Source organism: Xiphophorus couchianus, chromosome 20 (assembly GCF_001444195.1).
Source record: "Xiphophorus couchianus chromosome 20, X_couchianus-1.0, whole genome shotgun sequence".
Classification (NCBI taxonomy): Eukaryota; Metazoa; Chordata; class Actinopteri; order Cyprinodontiformes; family Poeciliidae; genus Xiphophorus; species Xiphophorus couchianus.
In genome coordinates this window covers 11,584,399-11,602,971 of record NC_040247.1, presented here as the reverse complement: position 1 = coordinate 11,602,971, position 18,573 = coordinate 11,584,399, and the positions used below count along the sequence as shown (strand labels likewise).

The 18,573-nt window shown below is 36.1% G+C and overlaps 1 protein-coding gene across 4 annotated transcripts in view; it reads right to left on the bottom strand.

The window, feature by feature from the left end:
• Nucleotides 1-18,573, bottom strand: part of atp2b2 (ATPase plasma membrane Ca2+ transporting 2) — a 140,333-nt gene that overhangs the window by 106,933 nt on the left and 14,827 nt on the right. For 2 of the 4 annotated variants that reach the window (XM_028002215.1, XM_028002216.1), the window contains exon 1: nucleotides 7,658-7,856. The exons of the other annotated variants lie outside the window; for them this stretch is intronic. The gene's annotated coding sequence lies outside the window, so the exon portion shown is untranslated. Of the gene's footprint in view, nucleotides 1-7,657; nucleotides 7,857-18,573 lie in introns of those variants that run through there. 4 annotated transcript variants of the gene reach the window in all.

Here is an 18,573-nt window from a genome sequence, read left to right as displayed (position 1 = left end):
TCTAGGTTTATGGATATCAACAAAGGTAGTTGCTATGCAAAGACTCTTTGTAGAAAGTGAATTTAATTCAGCAGCACAAAAAAAGGCCAGAAGAACAAATAGAGGCATATAGCGTCCTTCCAGCAGTTCAACAAAACACGTCTCACTGCTGATGTAATATCAACACCAGCATGACAGTAAATAAAAAAAGCTGCTAATCTGGCTGCAGATTCTGGGTGTTAATAATTCATTGGTTAATTTAAAATGCCTTAACATTAGAATCAGGACAATGAGACACACATTGCTGCTCAATAAAATAAAAATAGACCTACATTTTTAAAAAGACATAAATACGTAGTTGTTATTACTACGCAGTTGCTACAACTACGTTGTTCTAACTACGTTGTTAATATAAAAATGTTTTCTATATGTTATGCTATGTTACAGTAAAAGTTCAGGTAATAAACTAATAACTTTCAGATAGGATGGAATGGTGCCAAAATTTGTAAATTAAAAATAAAAATATTTCTCTTTAGATATTTTTATTAAAAGATCAATGATCAAACAGAAAAGTTGTACTCAGTTATAGCTTTGGCATCTTTTGCAAAAGTTCACTACTTTCCAAAGAGGTTACCAACAGTATGAACTTATCAAAGAGAAAACTTGAGGAAAGCAAATGTCACAGAAAAGAAAAACTGCACATTCACACAAGCCACAGTTCAAGTCACAGAAATGCAGTCTGAGTTTCCATCAATGTTCTAAAAATGTACACGTTTTTGTAACACAAACGTAAAGTTTTCAGAATTATCCACAAACTATTTAATTTTGAATTCTCTGAAAAATTTTCTTTCCCACCAGTTAACATCCTCCCAACTTTAAATTATGTCAGGGAGAAGTGCTCTGACATACATTTCAAGATCTTTTTGACTTTTTTACTAATAAAACATGATACCCTCTTTAGGCGTCCAGCCAGTAAAGATAAATGAGAACACCTATTCCAAGAAGACCAGAGCAACCTTTGCAGGAAACATTGGATGGCATTCTTGGATTTCACGAGTTGGACAGCATTGACAGCACACAGACATACTGAGTACTTCATTAAAAATGTGATGTAGAGAGTCTTTAGGTAATAATAGGAAATAAAAATTTACAATAGTTGAATTGTTACCCTTTAAATATGGAATAAATATAAAATACTTCTGGTTGAAAGGTAATGAGTAAGCTTTTTGTCTTCGTTAGCACACAGTCAGCTGTCTCTTAGAGGTTCGATTTTAAAAATGCTCCTTGTAAAAATGAGTACACTATAATTGTTTTCACAAAAAAAAAACTTGGAAAAAAAAAGCCTTTGAGGTTGAAAAGGACAATATGCAAAGACAGCAGAATTCATCTGATTAAAACACTAAGCAGAAGTGCTGCTAAGCATAACAGCATAGAAGTCAACAATCAAAGTCAACATGAGTCCATTAATTATAAGGCAGGGAAGAAAGCAAGTGTCAGGACAAATACATCAAAATAATTTGGCAACAAACAAAAGAAGAAAGGTCAAATGAATATTTACAGCTCCAATATGTAACTTTTAACAAAGCTGTTTTTTACATATTTGTTAAAATTATCATAATGTGATAAGACAGATAACATGTGAATAAAAATCAACCTCCTCTGCCTTCCTCCTATGGTCCAGCTGTCATATGAACAAATGAACTGCTCTGTCTGATTCAACCAATTAGAGCCAGGTGGAGGGTCTTAGTGTTTTAAATCACCCTCTAACACCGCAATATGTAATAATGTAATAAAATTGAGCTTCAAAATGTAATAAAAACAGTATTAAAACCACATTACGTAATAATTGACACAAAATGTAATAAAATCCTGCAACACATTTTGTAATATGTTCACACTTTATGTAACATTACATAATGTGCCAATTATTACAAAATGCTGAGGTAGCTTTTCTTTAGAAAGAATTCCAGTGTGCTTTTTAAAAACATACCCTATATTTAAGAAATAAAATTCTGCTATATTAAAGTGATCATCAACACTATCAATAACATTGAACCAATTTCTCTATTATGATGACAGATATGAACTTGCCCACAATAAGAATGCTACACAAGGTCAATAAATGATGAACAGCAGGGGGCATTTCTTTAATGAAGAGTGGCATTAGAGAAAGGTATGTCTCTTGCACCCTAAAATATCCATTACTATATGGATATTGTAATGGATACTCTGTCATACTATGACATGACATTAACATGACAGTTAATGTCATGTCAGAGGCGTGAGCCGCAGCCTCACCTGTACGTTTCACATGTTTCATAAAAATAAGACTTGTAGATGTTTTCTGTGAGTGAGCTATAAAGAGGAATAATTGGTCATATATGACAGGGATATGGAGAGTGAAGCTGGCATTTATTGTCCAAAAATTTCAAAGATTTAAATGTGTATAGGATCGACAACCTGAGTTATTAAAGGTATAATAAATAATATGTACACAAACAGTGGTTTGTGATTGATTATTACATAATGTGCCACATTATTACATTGTCGTTTCTAAAAAAAATGACAATGTAATTTCATCCAAATTGTATAACAACCGGCACAAAATGTAATAATAATGCAGCCGAAAGTATTACAAATTGTGTTCAAAAATTTTATTATATTTTGCATTGATTACATAATGTGGTCTCAATGGTGTTTTACTACATTTTGAAGCCCAACTTTATTACATTATCACATATTGTGGCATTACAACATAACGCGACATTACTAAGGCTTTCCAAGCCGCCCTTTGCTCTCTGCTACACTATAGCTCCTTCCCAACAGGTAGCCTGCCATGAATGCTCAGGGTAGCCAAGAAAGCCATTGATGACGGCAGATAAATGATTATCCCGCAACGGAAAGTTGTTTCTCTTCCATTAGCACATTGAGTGACAAGGAGACAAGCATGGTTGACAGTACTGAGTCACTCCTCCATGCTCTGATTGGTTTTTTTGAGCGGGAGGAGCTTGGTCTTTTCAAACTGTCTCATTACATACTGTCCCGAAAAATACACTTTTGTAAAAATTACATACTGCAGCTTTAAGAACTGGCGACACATTAAGAACAAGTAAGAGGTGACTGGAAGTACTGTGAAAAACGGACAGACAAAAGAAAGGACAAAAAAAAGGAACTAGAAAGATCCTTTTATGTGTCCCTCTAGGCGGGCAAGGGTCTCATACTGCATTCTTCGAGGGCCACAGTCCTGCAACTTTTAGATGTCTCTGTGCTTCAATGCACCTGGCTCCAATATTAGCTAATTAACAGAATTCTGTAGAGCTTGACTCCATGGTACTGAGGCAGATTTATTTCATTTATTTCAAGAGATTCATCTAAAAGTTGCAGTACTCTCGCCCTTGAGGAATGCAATTTGAGACCATTGCTCTGATGTCTAGTGAGCCACATTAACAGCTATGGTGGGATGGAATTGGCCCCCCAAGCCCAACACATGTGTGCTCACATGTGTAGAGCACACAACATGTGCTCTACATGGTTGTGAAAGTGGAATTCAGAAATGGTAAGAACCACTTTTTACTCTTTAAGTATCCAATCTGGGCCACTATCTTTATTCTGGGTTGATGAGAGTCGAGGTCACAAAGTCAGCTTTATGTTTGAAGATCAAACATGCATTTAGTTGTGAAACATAAAAGCTGCCATGCGTAGCTGAAATTTTATACTTCAGAGGGCAGTTTATTGTCTCGACTATAAATACAATGCAGCAGAGTTCCATGTGAGCACAGGGGACCACTTTACCCTTTGTAAAAATACTAGGACAGCTTCCAGTGCTGTAGAAGAATTCTTTTGAAAGAATTCACATTTTTTGTAAGCTTTAAAGAGAACAAGGTGGTCTTTAATTTAAGAACATGAACTGAGTGCTGCTTAATCTTGGAACATTGAGCAAAGCTCTTTTCAAAAATGAATGACTGCCATGAACAGAGACTGCTGAAAGTGGTTTCTACAAGAGAGAGTCAACAATGTATCCCCTCAAGGAAGGTATACATTTTTTTCCTTGCTTTATATTAAACAATAAAAATGGGAAGCTGCTGTTAAAAGTCATCATAACTGACAACTTATGAGGATTTTCTCATAAGTTGTAAGATTCAGCAAGCACCCTGAGCGAGTGAGTGTGTTCAAGTCTCAGGTGTAACTACGCCTTTTGAGGTTTGCCTTGGATGTAATGTGAAATTAATTAAAGTTCATGATTTTTTCCAAAACTGCAAGACAGACAATATTCTAAGATGACCTGAAGAGGATTTTTGTAGGAAAATCCCCCTTGGGATCTCATTTATGCACTAAACAGAAACATCTTTCACCCACAGCAGGTAAAATAAGAACCAAACTCACAGACGTTTTTCTTTGTTTAAATATTTTGAATTTGCCACAAATGTAGGCAACAGCTCAAGTAATCCAAAACATTCCTCCTGGCTCTGATCAGTTGTTTCCGACAGGGAGAAGTATATTTCTGCACATGGCGGTAGGACCACAAGAAGGAGGCAGAGAAGCTTGATTTTTTTCACAGATTATCTCTCATAATCTTAGGACACGTTTAAATTTTTGACAAATATACAAAAAAAATTATAAAAGTTACCTGCTTAATAAGAAGTTTAAATGGATATTAAATTGAGAAATGTGCTCAGTGCCTATTTCACTTGCTCACAGCTCAAAAAAAATTGACAAATGGAAAAAAAAATGGTGTTTAGAAATGTTAACATGAAAGCAAAAGATATTTTATTGTATGAAGCAAACTAGAATCATTCTAATCTCAGTCTTGTGATGCAGAAAGGTGAATGTATCAATGGATTTATAGATTTGATTAATGACTGACTGATTGATTGATAAATTAGATGAATGATGTGAAAGTCTTAAGCCATACACACACACACCATACTGCAAGGTCAGTGAAAGGTGGAAAAAAAAGTACTGTGGCCCTCTCCCTGCTCCAGATTAGCCCAGAGAAATCATGAGGGAGTTATTGCTCTAATTAAATTTAAAAGTCAAGTCAAGTGTTCAAGAGGGAGACCACAGACAAGAAATACAAAAAAAGAGTTTTAGAATGTCTTAGTGTACCAGAAGATGCTAACAGAGTCATACATGTGATGACTTCTAGCCAAGTTTAAGTTAATTTACATGTAACAGATATAAATTAAAAGAGACTGTTTCCTACTACTTGGATGTGAAGTAGATTTGGATCATAAACTGGAATTCAATCAAAAATACGTCAGAATTCTCCATAATATCACTGAACTCCCCAGAATGCTCTGAACAGAGCATTCTGGGGAATGTAGGCAGAGGAAAGGCTTTGGTTGATCAATTTTTCACAGCCAACCAAACAAGGTTGGTGGCATCAACTCACTCACTCATTGGCTAGCTAAGCAACAATTAAAAAACATGTGCAGGTTTCAGATTTTGGTACCATGCCTCATAACCGCTTAAAAAAACCAAAAAAACAATGACATCGATTGAAAGGAGTCACTGCAGAATTTTGTTTACAATTATGCAGTCCTAGATCCGGAACCTGTGGTGCTTATCTTAGCCAAACCCCTACAGCATTAACATAAGTTGTTGTGACTGATGCCACCATCACCTAGTAGCCGATGGTTATCATGGACACTTTGGACGTATGCTGTTGAGGAGACATATGTGATCAAAGAGTCACTGATTGCTAAGGAAACTCTCCTTACTCCTTGTACATCAAAAGATGTGCCAGGTGGTATTCCTATTCCAAATGCTATTTAATGTCCTACATTAAACCAGTCTAGACAAGGGAAACACAATTTTATTTTATTATGCATCTTATTATTATTATGCATATGACGGGACAAATACTGGTTACTTCATCAATCAAGGGTTAGACAAGTCACAGTTTGTCATTCAACTATTTTTGAAAAGGTGGTCATGGTGAAGCAGATTTCTCTGTCAAGCAGACATTCACAAATCACTAAACCAATCTCTGACATTTGTGCAGCTTAGTACCTTAGACACCCTGACCTGTCGACTGAAAATATAAGAGATCAACTAACAAGTTTCAAATTTATAGATGACCTGCACTCCATCTTGAGTCACTACCTCGCAAAAGTAAAATAGTAAATGTCACCAATCATCCTCCATCAATCTGTGTGCACTTCAAACTAGAAGAAAAGGAGCAGACAAAGGCAGTCAGTGCTTGTCCTTGACATATGTAGCCTCATAAAGAGTTCTTCATGATAAAAGTCTTCTTTGTCTGTCAATATGCCGCACAGAGGCAGTGATGACACAGCAAAAATTTATGCTGTGCACCACTCTTCACAAAGATATAAGGGAGCAGAGAACGGCAGATTTTCTCTTCAAGTAATATCTGTTAGCAAATATCAGATTATCTTAACACCTAAATAATGTATAATATGATAACTAATACAATAAAACATTTAAATGAAAGCTTTCATTTAAAATAAAAGAAAAGCTCAGTTAAGGATAAAGTTAATTGCACTTTATGTCAATATATAAGGTTTATTCTTATTGAACAAGAATTTCATATAATGGAATAACTTTGTTCTCACAAGGACAGTCACAGAACAGTAAAATCTTTAGACGGCTATCTTTTCTTACTTCTGAAAAAATATATGTATATTTTTTTTATTCATTTCCCCCAAGAAATGACACTACTTCTGAGCCATCCCACCATTGTGGTGCAGAGGAGCTGATGTTGGAGGTCACACGTCTCTATTCTCAATAGGCAATACATTTCTTCTGACAGTTTGTCTAAAGTGTGGCAGGATGACTGACCACTTCACTGTCTGAATGAGGGCACAACTTGGAGGGGATCTAGAAGACCGAATAGTTGTCTGACAAACAAACTTTACCTCATTCTAAATGTCTTTTTGTTTCAGTAGATTGCACAAATATCAATAAGACAATTAGCAAAATGCTTAGCTAGGTACTATGACCATGTGTAAATCCATCAGTCGAGCGCAAAAACAGCTAACCAGTCAAGGACATGACCAGTTCATTAGCCACAGATAAGGGGAGCCAGACAAGAAAATCGGACAGCAAGCACATCAGGAAGGAGAGGTGATAATGTTCCCAATTGATTCAGTCACCGTGCCAGATTAATGCAGACAATGAACATACATGATAAGCTACGGCAGTGAAACCTGCTGCTGTGCCAGAACCAGTCAGTAAGTGTGACACAGAGCAGAGACTGCACCCTTCATGCTGCCAACAGATGGCCTGAATAAAACATCTCCATCTAGAGGAATGAAGAGTCAAGGGCATTTGATTTTTTTACAATGAAAACAAAAATTAGGTTTGTCCTCAAGAGAGAATGTAAGGAAGAGGTGTTATCTGCTCCTGCTCTGTACTGCCATGCATAAGCAGACAGGTCATGCACACAGATCAAACATGTTGCCCAACAGGATTTCTCATCCCTCCACTGCGTTGGCTACGTATCACTTGCTCCTCTACCATATAAGGTGCATTTACCCAACTACGCTGTTATCCGTGTTTTACCTACCATCACACAAACAGAGGGAACAATCTGTACAATTCAGATTCTTCCGACAGCCAGGTGATTTATGCCAGCAGAATCAACAGCAACAAATGACACCAGCAGACGCACGCAAGCTGCTGATTGAGATTTTACACAAAGAATAGGCATACTCACACAGCTGAAAGGTTACCGCCACCAGCACTGTGATGTGAAAATCCTCCCACCTTAAAATGATGTTGCAATGGCACATGCGGTGGGGCACTGGCCACCACAACAGCGTGCTTTATGTGTATGAGTGTGTGTGTGTGTGAATGGGTGTAGGGGTGCATGTGTGTGGGGAGACAAGCTAAGCTGCACTCTCACTGCTTCTGCCTCAGCTGGGGCTGTCTCAATGCACAGCCTGTACCATGTCGGCAGCCAGCAGGGGTGGGCATGAGTATCAGTAGAGGTGCGTGTGCGTGTGTGCGTGTGTGTGTGAATAAGACTGCATAGAGAGAGGCTGTTTATTACGTGACAAAGCTTTTTACTGACTGGATAAAGGAATAAAGATTGACAGATGGAAGGATAAATTGATTGATACATTGGTTAGTATGGAAGAAAGGAGCATCAACAGCACAGAGAAGCAAAGACAGGAAAACAATCACAAATCCGATTCTCCAGAGTTTAAAACTACTATTTACATACGCTGTAGAAAAAGACACAAAACCTTTTATTTTGCTGTCTGATATTAAATCAGACTGAACTTTTCCCGTTTTAGATCAGTCAGAATAACAAGCAATTTTTGTTTGCCAAATGCCATAAACATTTATTTTTTTTATTTATTCACTTCATTCCTCTTTTGGGCATCCTTCCACATGGTTCTTTGAATAGTTTGTTGGAATTTTGACCCATTCCTGGTGGAGGTGGTACATGGAACTAATATGGCTGCACTTGTAAACCTTTATTTTACAGTGCCCTAATTATAATTTTAACTACCTGGTTAAAGTCTTTAGATGTTTATTTATTATTTTCACATGATGCTCTTTCCTCATGATGTCATCTATTTAATGAAGTCCACCAGTCCCTCCTGAGGCAAAAAACTTCATAGTTAAAATTGTAGGATGGTCTGACGTGCCCATGCTCCTTATATACCATTTGTTTGAAAAGATGAGTACAGTTCTGTCAGGCATCTGGAAATTGTCCAACGGTGAAACAGATTTGCAGAGGTCACATTTCTCTTACAGATGTCTTGCCTGATTTCTTTCTATTTACTTTTGATGCTAATTAAGGGGCAGGTGGGTCGAGTTGTTGTCTTGAACTAAATTCAGAACTTGGTCCCCAATTAACTGGAATTTTGAAAAAAATAAAATATCCTAGATTTTAAAAAAAATAAAAACATAACCCCTCCTTCCATACAGAGTGCCTATGTGTTGGTGTCATGTCACTATCACACGTGGCATTGTATCACTTACAGGAAAAGAAGGATAGGAGGAGAGGAGTGAGATTCTCACTGTCTCAAAATGTTCCCTTTCTAAACTGTGCCTACATTTTTCTAATTATTCATTTATCCTCCCTCCCCCTCTCCCACCTCTATTCTTCTTTCCTTTGGTATCACATATGTATTATGCAAATATCAAATGCTGGACATCACCAGAATCACAAACACCTTCTTGCCATGTCAGGGTGTTCCCACTAGAATATATACACGTTAAACAGGGCTTAGCTTGGCATACAGCGGCTTGTGCTACAGAGGACAGGACAGAGCAATGCAGAGCTCTCAGATTTGTTTGTCAGTCATGCACTTGCACAATCTTTCCTGTTAAAAAGAATTGGCTGTCTGGTTACATGACAGGTTTTGAATAAAAATAAATAAATAAAAGGAAAGTACTGTTCAGCATAATATTTTCACTAGAGAATGGTGGAAAAGCAGATGCTTTCTCAAAGAAATAACAGATTATGCTATGATGGCTGTCACGATGCTTGATTTGGAAGCCTAAACATTTGCAAATATTCTGAATAATACAAATTTACCTAATCTTGAGTCAGGCCTCAACAGTACTTTTTCTTTGTCTCTGTGTGGACATTTGTTTGGTGACAAGCATATTGTGGGTTTAAATCATTGAGTGTACAGTATAGTTTAATATTGCCTAATTTTTTTATTAATTAATCAGGTTGAAAAATTTGATTTTACTAATCAATTGCAACAGTAGTTTCACTGAATGCACCAAAAGAGACACAGAATAGGCTAGAATAAAAATATAATAGAATGGAATACTTGCAAGACATTATTGCAGTGCCTCAGTAACTCACTGTTGAGTTCGGTTGAGGTCTTGGTTCCTCTATAGTAATTTAGCTTAGTCAAGAAGCATATGGTGGAGTAAGGAGAGAGAGGAGAAGAGAAACTGGAAGCAGTGATGGGGATCAGAAACAGTCCCTGAATATCAATGCACCATGTCTAAGAGAATTCAGGGCTGCAGTGCACCAAAAACAGGGAACCTGGGAAACAGAGCAGAGTAGGATCACAGGTAGCTGGAACTCAAGTACCAGTTTTACATACATCTCCATTATGACCTGTGACTAATTTTCACAAATCACAGTACACCATACATAGTCACTTCTCTGGATTTCCTGTTTGAATTCATTTGTCAAATTGTTTACTTGTTATTAAATATGAAAAGAAAAGGTTTGTAAGTAAGAAATCATGTAACAGTGAACTCGTCCCACACACCTTTTAATTATAATTTGCGCATGCCTCATTAACATGACGGACGTGTTGCTTCCCAATCAAGTACCTCAGGGGGATGACTTTCAAGGAAGCACTACAGGGGTGCCTTTACACTAAAATAAGCACACATTTATTTAGATTGAGAGGAAAAATTATGTAATTCAGCTTAATTAAAATAAAACTATTAAATAAAGACACATAACCTCAACAATACCACCATTTCCTTTCAAAGAGAATCTGATAACCAACACAATTCCATGGTTACCTCAGGTCAATCCCATAAACTCATTAGTAGCCACCAGCCAACAACCATTAGCCTCATTAATTGCGGAAGCCTCCTAGTGCCTGAGTGCGGTGGTAAAATGAGGCTGCAACGTACTTGTGTGTGGGCATGTACAGAAGCATGCAGATAATGAGCTCACTCCCAAAGGTATGTAACCTTTCTCTTTATGAGGTCAACATCACTAGTTGCTGTTACACTATCAGGCCAAAAGTGGGCGAGTGAGAGTTTGCCAAGGCCTAAAGCGCTTGATGTTAAAATGGGGCTCCCTAGGTACTGGGCTTGTGACCACACAAATATGATTGAGCCATTGACGGATAACTGTATAATGAGGTGATATTATATAAATAGATTTGTGTCATTTTCATAGTTGACTTTTGTAGTAAGTGTTGTAATAGCATATCTGGAGCTGTATGGGTGGATGAATCACTGGATGGATTGGAAGCAAAGAAACAACATTCCAGTTTCCACTGTATCAAGCTAGATGTGCACCATCATAATGTCAAAAATATCTGTTTCTTCAGTCAATCAACATTTTCTCAAATTATCATATTTATTATTAGATAATAAATGTATTATTAGGTAAGAAATATGATCAAGATAATCATCAGAATTTGTTTTAGGGAAGATAAGCTCAACTGTTGAGATATGTTAACTCCATTTCCCTAAAATCCATGGATGAGCCAAGTAACAGCCCCTAGTTGGACAAGCATACTGTGACTCATACAGTCATAACCAGCATTACAAGCAATGATATGAGGGACCATCATTCTGTTCTATTTTCCTCTCTTGTACCTCTCTCTCCAACACTGTTTCCTTTGCTCTCTTCTCAGTCCTTGTTCTGAGAATGATGGAGAGCTTCATACCTCTCCCCAAGGACAGCCATGAGCAAAAGACTAATGGGAACACACACACACACACCCACAAGCCTGATAGCTGCGCAAAAGCCCAAGACACCTCCACATACACACATACTTCCAGAAAGCCAGCAGGCCAGGAGAAACTCTCTGACATTTGGGGTGAACTGTAGTGCAGCTCATTGCATACCAAACCCACAGAGGCAAGGGTACACACTGGAGAGTGGGACATTATATAATGACATTGACAGGACATAAAACAGCTGCAAATAGCTACTGTGCTTTTTTATTTTATGAAACTAAGAATGCATATATAGAGAATTACAAAAGGTTGCCCAATTGTGCTGTGACTATATTGCAGAAAAACTAGTAACTTCAACTACAGCTGAAGTTACATATTATAAACATGTATAAACATACACACACAGTGGTCTGGAAAAGGGTTTGTTCCCTTTCTGGTTTCCTAAGTTTGTCACACTGTAGTGTTTCAAAACATCATTAAATATTATCCAAAGACAACAATAGTAAACATAAAAAGTACTTTTTAATATTAAGAATTTTTTTTAAATGAAAAAAAACCATCCACGACTAAGTGGCAAAAGTAACTGTTAATTTTGATGATTTAAATCATTCAATAAACGTAAGTCTAAAATTATAATGATAATAATTTAGTTTTTATCCCCCAGCTTAATGCATCCCATCAGCTTAATTATTCTGAATGAAGTATGACATATGCATGAGACTCAGAAAATATTAAATGTAGTCCACATAAATGCAAGAAAATACCTTGTAATTATACAAGAACAAAAGAAAAAAAAAACACACACACACAATTACATGCTAATGGTGGTGGGTTCAAGCGCGACACCTAGACTCAGCACCCCATCTTGCGCATGCAGCCCGTCTACAAGTGGGACAGACGCCTCTTAATTAGCCTGAGTTATAAAGGTCCACTCTAATACTGGTCACCACAGGAGATCTTTCCTGCTCACATCCATCCCATCAACAACTCTTTAATGAAACTTATATGAATTACAAAAACATGTCAATTTCCTCTGAGATTAATAAAGAATTTTATAGCTGAACTGAATTGTTCTGTACAGAGTTAATTACTTTGAGTTGTTTTCATTATTTTCTGGAAATGAAGCATCTCTTGGAATATCACAAAACCATACGATTTGGATTATGTATTTAAAAAACATGGGATAATGTGATCTTACCAAGAATTTTTACAATTGCTTGAGAAGAAAAATTATCAAAAATACTCGGCAGAGGATGAATTTCAAAATCAAATTCATCATTTTCCCTTTCCATTGGCTGCATTATAAATTCCTATCAAAATATTAAAGAATGAGAGCACAAACAAGTCTTTGAGATGTTGTCAAGCCAACATAAAAGCAGATGAGACAAGCATTTATGTACAAACCCAAAGTTTTTTACAAATGAGATAAACCTATGTCCCTTTAATTAATTGGTTAGTGAACAAAAGCCAAAGAAAACCCACACAGGGATAGATAGAACATGGAAGTTAAAGCAGAAAGGCAAAAACAGAATTTAAGCCAGGATCAGTTCACTTTTTTTTTCCCTACGGAATCTACAGTATATGCCTTGTTTATTTGTATTCCTTTGCCAGACACAGAATTGTATCTGGAACTTGTTCAGCCTGAAAGAAATTTGCTGACAAAATCAACCAAGCTAGATGTCCGTCATTAATCTAGCAAAGACGCTTGTCTTTTTTAACAGCCCTCTCTTCTTTCGTCACCCTCCAGAGACACAATCCCTGCTAAATAGCTATATATCCTGCCTGCATGATTTTTTTTTTGTTAGAAAGAATTAATCTCTTGTTTAGATGATTGGGCCTTATCAAAAACTATAATCAGTCTTTTATGCTTACTAGTTACCAAAATATGCTCAGAAGCAAATACAGTTAAAGTTATTGAAAGTACTATTGTGTATCTAAAAAAAATACACAGACTTTAGTTTAACAGAGCGCTAGAGAACACTAATGCTGCAGTTTCCACAGCTTAAGTGTAATAATTTTGCAGGAATAATATGGAGTAAGAGTATGGCATAAAAGTCTTTGGAAAAACTACTGTTCATTTTGTAAAAAATGATCAACTAAATCTTGCTAAATAGAGTTCACAACTGTCAAACACTTGTATTCACTGATTTTTGTCTGATTTTTATTAGAAGGAAGAATATGTGTATGTTAAGCACCAATCATCAGTTAGTGTGGCAACAGATGACTGACACTTTAAACATAGAGGACTCTCTTCCACATGTAAAATAAATCATCTGCAATGGTAATATGCATAAAACATAAAACTGCATGAAAGAGTCTTGTTTAAAAGCCATGTAAAAAAAAAAGACTATAATAAAAACACAAACACCTAAATTCTACTTTTTGGTTTAAAGAGATTCCATTTGACATTAAAACAGTGAAGCATGACAGAATCAAAAACAATACAATTCAAAATGCATAGAAGCTGTGAACCTCAGCCACAAATGTCTGTTTTTACAGTACAATGTCCGTTTTGCCCAAAGGTTGATGTCTGTGACCAAGACCGGTCTTGAACCCTTCATCCCTGCAGTTCAGTCCCATTTTCCTACACACATTGACATGTTTCACAGAGTACAGTCACTGCAATCACATAACATATTCCTGTTTTCGTCGACTGTGGTGGTAAAAGATTAAAGGCAATCGAAGAAAAGCCTAAAATTCCATAGGTGCATCAATCAAACAAACAAACAAAAAAGCAAAGACACCACAGTAAACTCAGCTTGGCAAAATCTCAACAATAAGCTTTACAGATGAGTCTCTCTCCTGGAACTGTATTACCAGCAGACACAATTCATCTTCATTATTAAAGCAACACACAGATGCAGCATTCTAAAATATGACGAACAAACTAGAAGGGACTAATAAAAATGATCAGACGGGACTCTAATAATGCACCAGACAAATTAAAAAGTCAAGTGGATCTGAGTTGCTTTACATACAAATTTTCAACATTGTCAGAGGCAAAGTTGTCCCATTTTATCAGCACGTTCTTACTGTATAGAAGGAAACAAGGCGAATCTCTATATGTCCATATTGGAATATCTATGAGAGCTTCGGTCGAAAACTGATAAATATTTTATAAAGAACAGACAGAACATTTAGATTGCCAATGGCATACTGCTGCAGGAGGCAGGACAAACTAATTTTAGGCTATTCTTTCTCTTCTAATTTAAAGTCATATTTAGACCACTTTAGTTTTTCAAAGAACTATATAATTTGATAGTTTATGTTACATGTAGTATAAAAGTCCATCCAATTTCCCTTCAGCGCTCTTGAAGGAGGTGGAGAGATGAGTGACCTCATTGTGGCCAAACAACACAACCCTCCATGCAGTGGAGACACCACCACCTGCTGCTTCATTTTCCCAAATGCACAACCACCAACATAATAAAAATGTTTTATAATTTGACATGTTGTAGTGTATCATGTCTTTGTTCTTTTTTATGTCTACCTGGCAGTGAGTCTGATGAATAAATCAATATCACAACGAGTGATTTACAAAGCATAGAGAAGCAACTGAACCACTGCAAAAATGCCAGGCTTCAGTAACAGTACAGTGTTTTGTTTAAGATATTGTTTAAGATGCCAACGAATTGGGATAGTTGTGTATGTAGCTATTAATCATATTGCATTTCCTATCCTATCAGCATTTCAGTGAAAGACGATGTTGTCGTTATTTTCTTCTTCAGAGCTTCCTGTCCGAGCAGCAGATTCTCACTCTGTGTGACCAGTTCAAATGGGTATGGCGAGACGGTTGTTATATTTAGTTCTGTAGCAAAATCTGATTCACTGTCAGAGACGGATACGTTAGCAGTCAGATAGTTTGTTCACAATAACATCACATAGCCATATGTCTTTTTTGGCAATGCTTCATAGCTACGTTTAGCAGATGAAAAGTCGTAGCTTTTAATATTTTTTCATTAAAGTTGTGAATAACTCAAATCAGCATTTTAAAACATTGCATAAATCCAAAATACAATTTATCACTTTATTTGACCTTTACTGTAAACTTCAACTCTTGAGGATGAAGAAAACCTTTTAAGCTCATGCTACAAATCTTGATGACTAATCTCTAGACATAGGCAAGAACAACAATGTAACACTAACAATTTAAATTCATGATAAGTGTATGAGAGTGAAACCGATCAATACTGATTTAGAAAAAGGGGATGGGCACAAAGCTGTTAGAGGAAAATGATTGGGAGTGGGAAGCATAACAGATCAATACCCTGCACTGTACTATTCTGTGAATTAGTTGATACATCTCTAATTATGCCAATATGTTTTTTGTCATGTTATGATAAAAATTTCCATGGTTTCCCTGTATTAATGAATTATTTAGACATTTAAAACTGAAATGTTGCGCCCTTTAGTTTCTACTACATAACTTCCCAATGAATGGTCTATATTTTTATCTGCGGTGAGAAATAAGTGACAGCTGCAGAAGGGCATCAATATAGGAAAGGAGGACTCAATCACATATTCTGCCTATTCCAGGACTTTAAGGCATTTTGCTAAAGGGACTTTAAATCTCAGGTATGATGGAAAACTGGAAAGTTTTAACATTTAGACTTTGAGTCCTGAAACTAACCCATGCCTAATTTGAAGTATTCAAAGATGAAGAAGTGTAGGAATACCCAAAGATTACATCATTAACAAAGTTTCTTTAAGACAGTATGGTGGATCACATTTTAGTATTCATTTGCAATGTCTGGTTGGGCTTTCAATAACAGTCACAGTTGCGCAAGTGGCCCTTTGGGAAAAGAATTGCCCACCACTGATCTATAGTAATGTATTAGCTTTCAGGGTGCAGTGTGGTGGAATAAATACCATTAGCTACTGTATGTGTTCACATAAATAAAAAGGTCTTCTCTAGTAAATGTATGGGGGAAAAAATGCCAAGTTTTATTTTCCTAACCTATTCATTTATTTCAAATATCTTCATCTTAAATATGGTTGAGGATTAATTACACATACATGATACATTACAGATATTAGATTATAATACAGATTGTCAGTTCTACTAATAACTAATAATCATCAGAAATGAGCAGAAGAAAGATGGTGATGAGCATGTAAGCACTTAGCAAGGTTGTTTAACAGGATTTGACTTTAACCTCTGGCATCATTCAGCACACACCCACACACCCACACACACGAACACCCCTCCTTACTTCTGCTGAGTAAGGGTTTTCTCTGGTCATTAATACCACTTCCTACTGCAGCCACTTTGGCAACTGTACTATAAAACATTACTTTACAGCAACCCCTTAGTGGATAATCATGTAATCATCTACATTTTTCATCATCAATTTGATGTCTTGCAATTTTCATCGTTCAAATACATTGCTGTAGACATGGCAATAAAAGATAAACAGTGATGAAGAGAAATTTATAATATAAGACAAGAACAACATTATAGGGAACAGTTGAGTTGTACATTGATAAATCCCACTTTTGGATTTAATTTGAATGAAGGCTGCTTCATAAAACTTATCATTGGTAAAAAGATAAATCTGTGTCTAACAATAGTATAAATGCATCTCAATGCCTGTGTACATTATCAAATGTACACAGGCATTTAATAATTCAGATTTGAGACTTTAACTACAACAAAAGTTTTGGTAAAACAAAACCCTCTTATTTCACAGGCCTTTTCAAGTGTCAGATATCTTTAATAAATGTGTTTCAACCCTGGTTTATTCTGTTAATTCCTTTTATGTTTTGTAATAATCTAAAGATTGAATAAGAATTTTAGGGAAAGAACTGTGTGTGTTGCTCTCTTTTCTTTTTTTTTTTTGTTATTGTGCTAGAAGCATTCCACTGGTAAAAGATTTCCTGCCCTCAAAAAGTTCTTGTTGCTATGCAACTGATCTGCTTTGCACAGAGAGTAATGCTAGCTCACATGGTCTACAAAGAGCTCAAACACAAACAGACATACACAGATAAAGTAGCTCTTAGCCTACATTCTGTATTTTTCTTCTTCTTTTAAAGAAGGTTTGTGCTATTGTTAGTAAGGAAAAATATCTGCTTTTGTGCATTAAATTGGCACATTTTAGTAATGCTTCACTGAACACAAAATTAGTGAGAACAGTGAAGACAAAATTAAGTGTAATCATTTCCAAATGAGAATGAGCATTTAAACATGTCTCATTTGAACATACTATGTATTGAAAAAAAATTCAGAAACACAGTTTCATGTTGCCGTTGTTTTTTAGAGCAATTTGAGTTTAAATAACCCACAGGTACACAAGTATTAACTACATCTGAGCACAAACCACTCCTCACCACAACTCAAACTCTGACAAATGACAAACTCTGACAAACTCTGACAGAATAAGAGGTGAATGACAGGTGTGTGTTTTATAATAGACACAACTCTTTCTTCAAATTAACACAATAAAACAATTGCCAGGTATTTAGAAACATGAAAATATATTTTTCCTCTTAATCAGACTCATTTATATTTTTCACCCTCTTGATGCCCAAACAGGCACAAGTTGAATTATTTTAACATTAAATTAATGTGGACTTAAGTGTGAACTCTTTCACACAGAAGTAAGTCTGCCACTGGTAAAAATGAAAATGATGGCGCACAAGTTCAAATTATTGGAAATGGACACTAAAGATTAAGCTTTCTTGCCTTCTCTCTTACAATCTCAGAAATATTTTATAACAATCTGTTTCTCACAGTCTCAATGTTATTGGAAAAATATACATTTGAATGAAATGATAAAATACCTTATTTTTTGCCTCAATTTAAATAGTTTCAGATAAACTTATTGGATGACCCTTTCATTGCTGGTAAGAAAGAAAGTTTCTCTAAATGTTTCAACTCCCTCGTTGTCAGGTTAAATGCACTTTGTGGATGGAGTCCATAGTACAGATATGCTGTTGTGTGTAGAGAGTCTAATTTTCTCAGGCAAAATAAGTTAAAATAAAGCAAAGTTGCTTTATAGTGCTATGCTGCACTTTCCGACTGGAAAAGGTTTTCTGCAATATGTAGGCGCAGATTTATACAGGTGTATGCATTCACCAAAGCTGGTGCTAGTGTGTAGTAATATTTAGTTTAGTTCAAAGACAGCAAGGTGGCAAAGAGCCCTTCTAACCTCAGAGACTTGGAGTTCATCTTGAAATATAGATCAAACAAACAAAAAAAAGATCAGTGGCAACATGCAAAAAGATTGG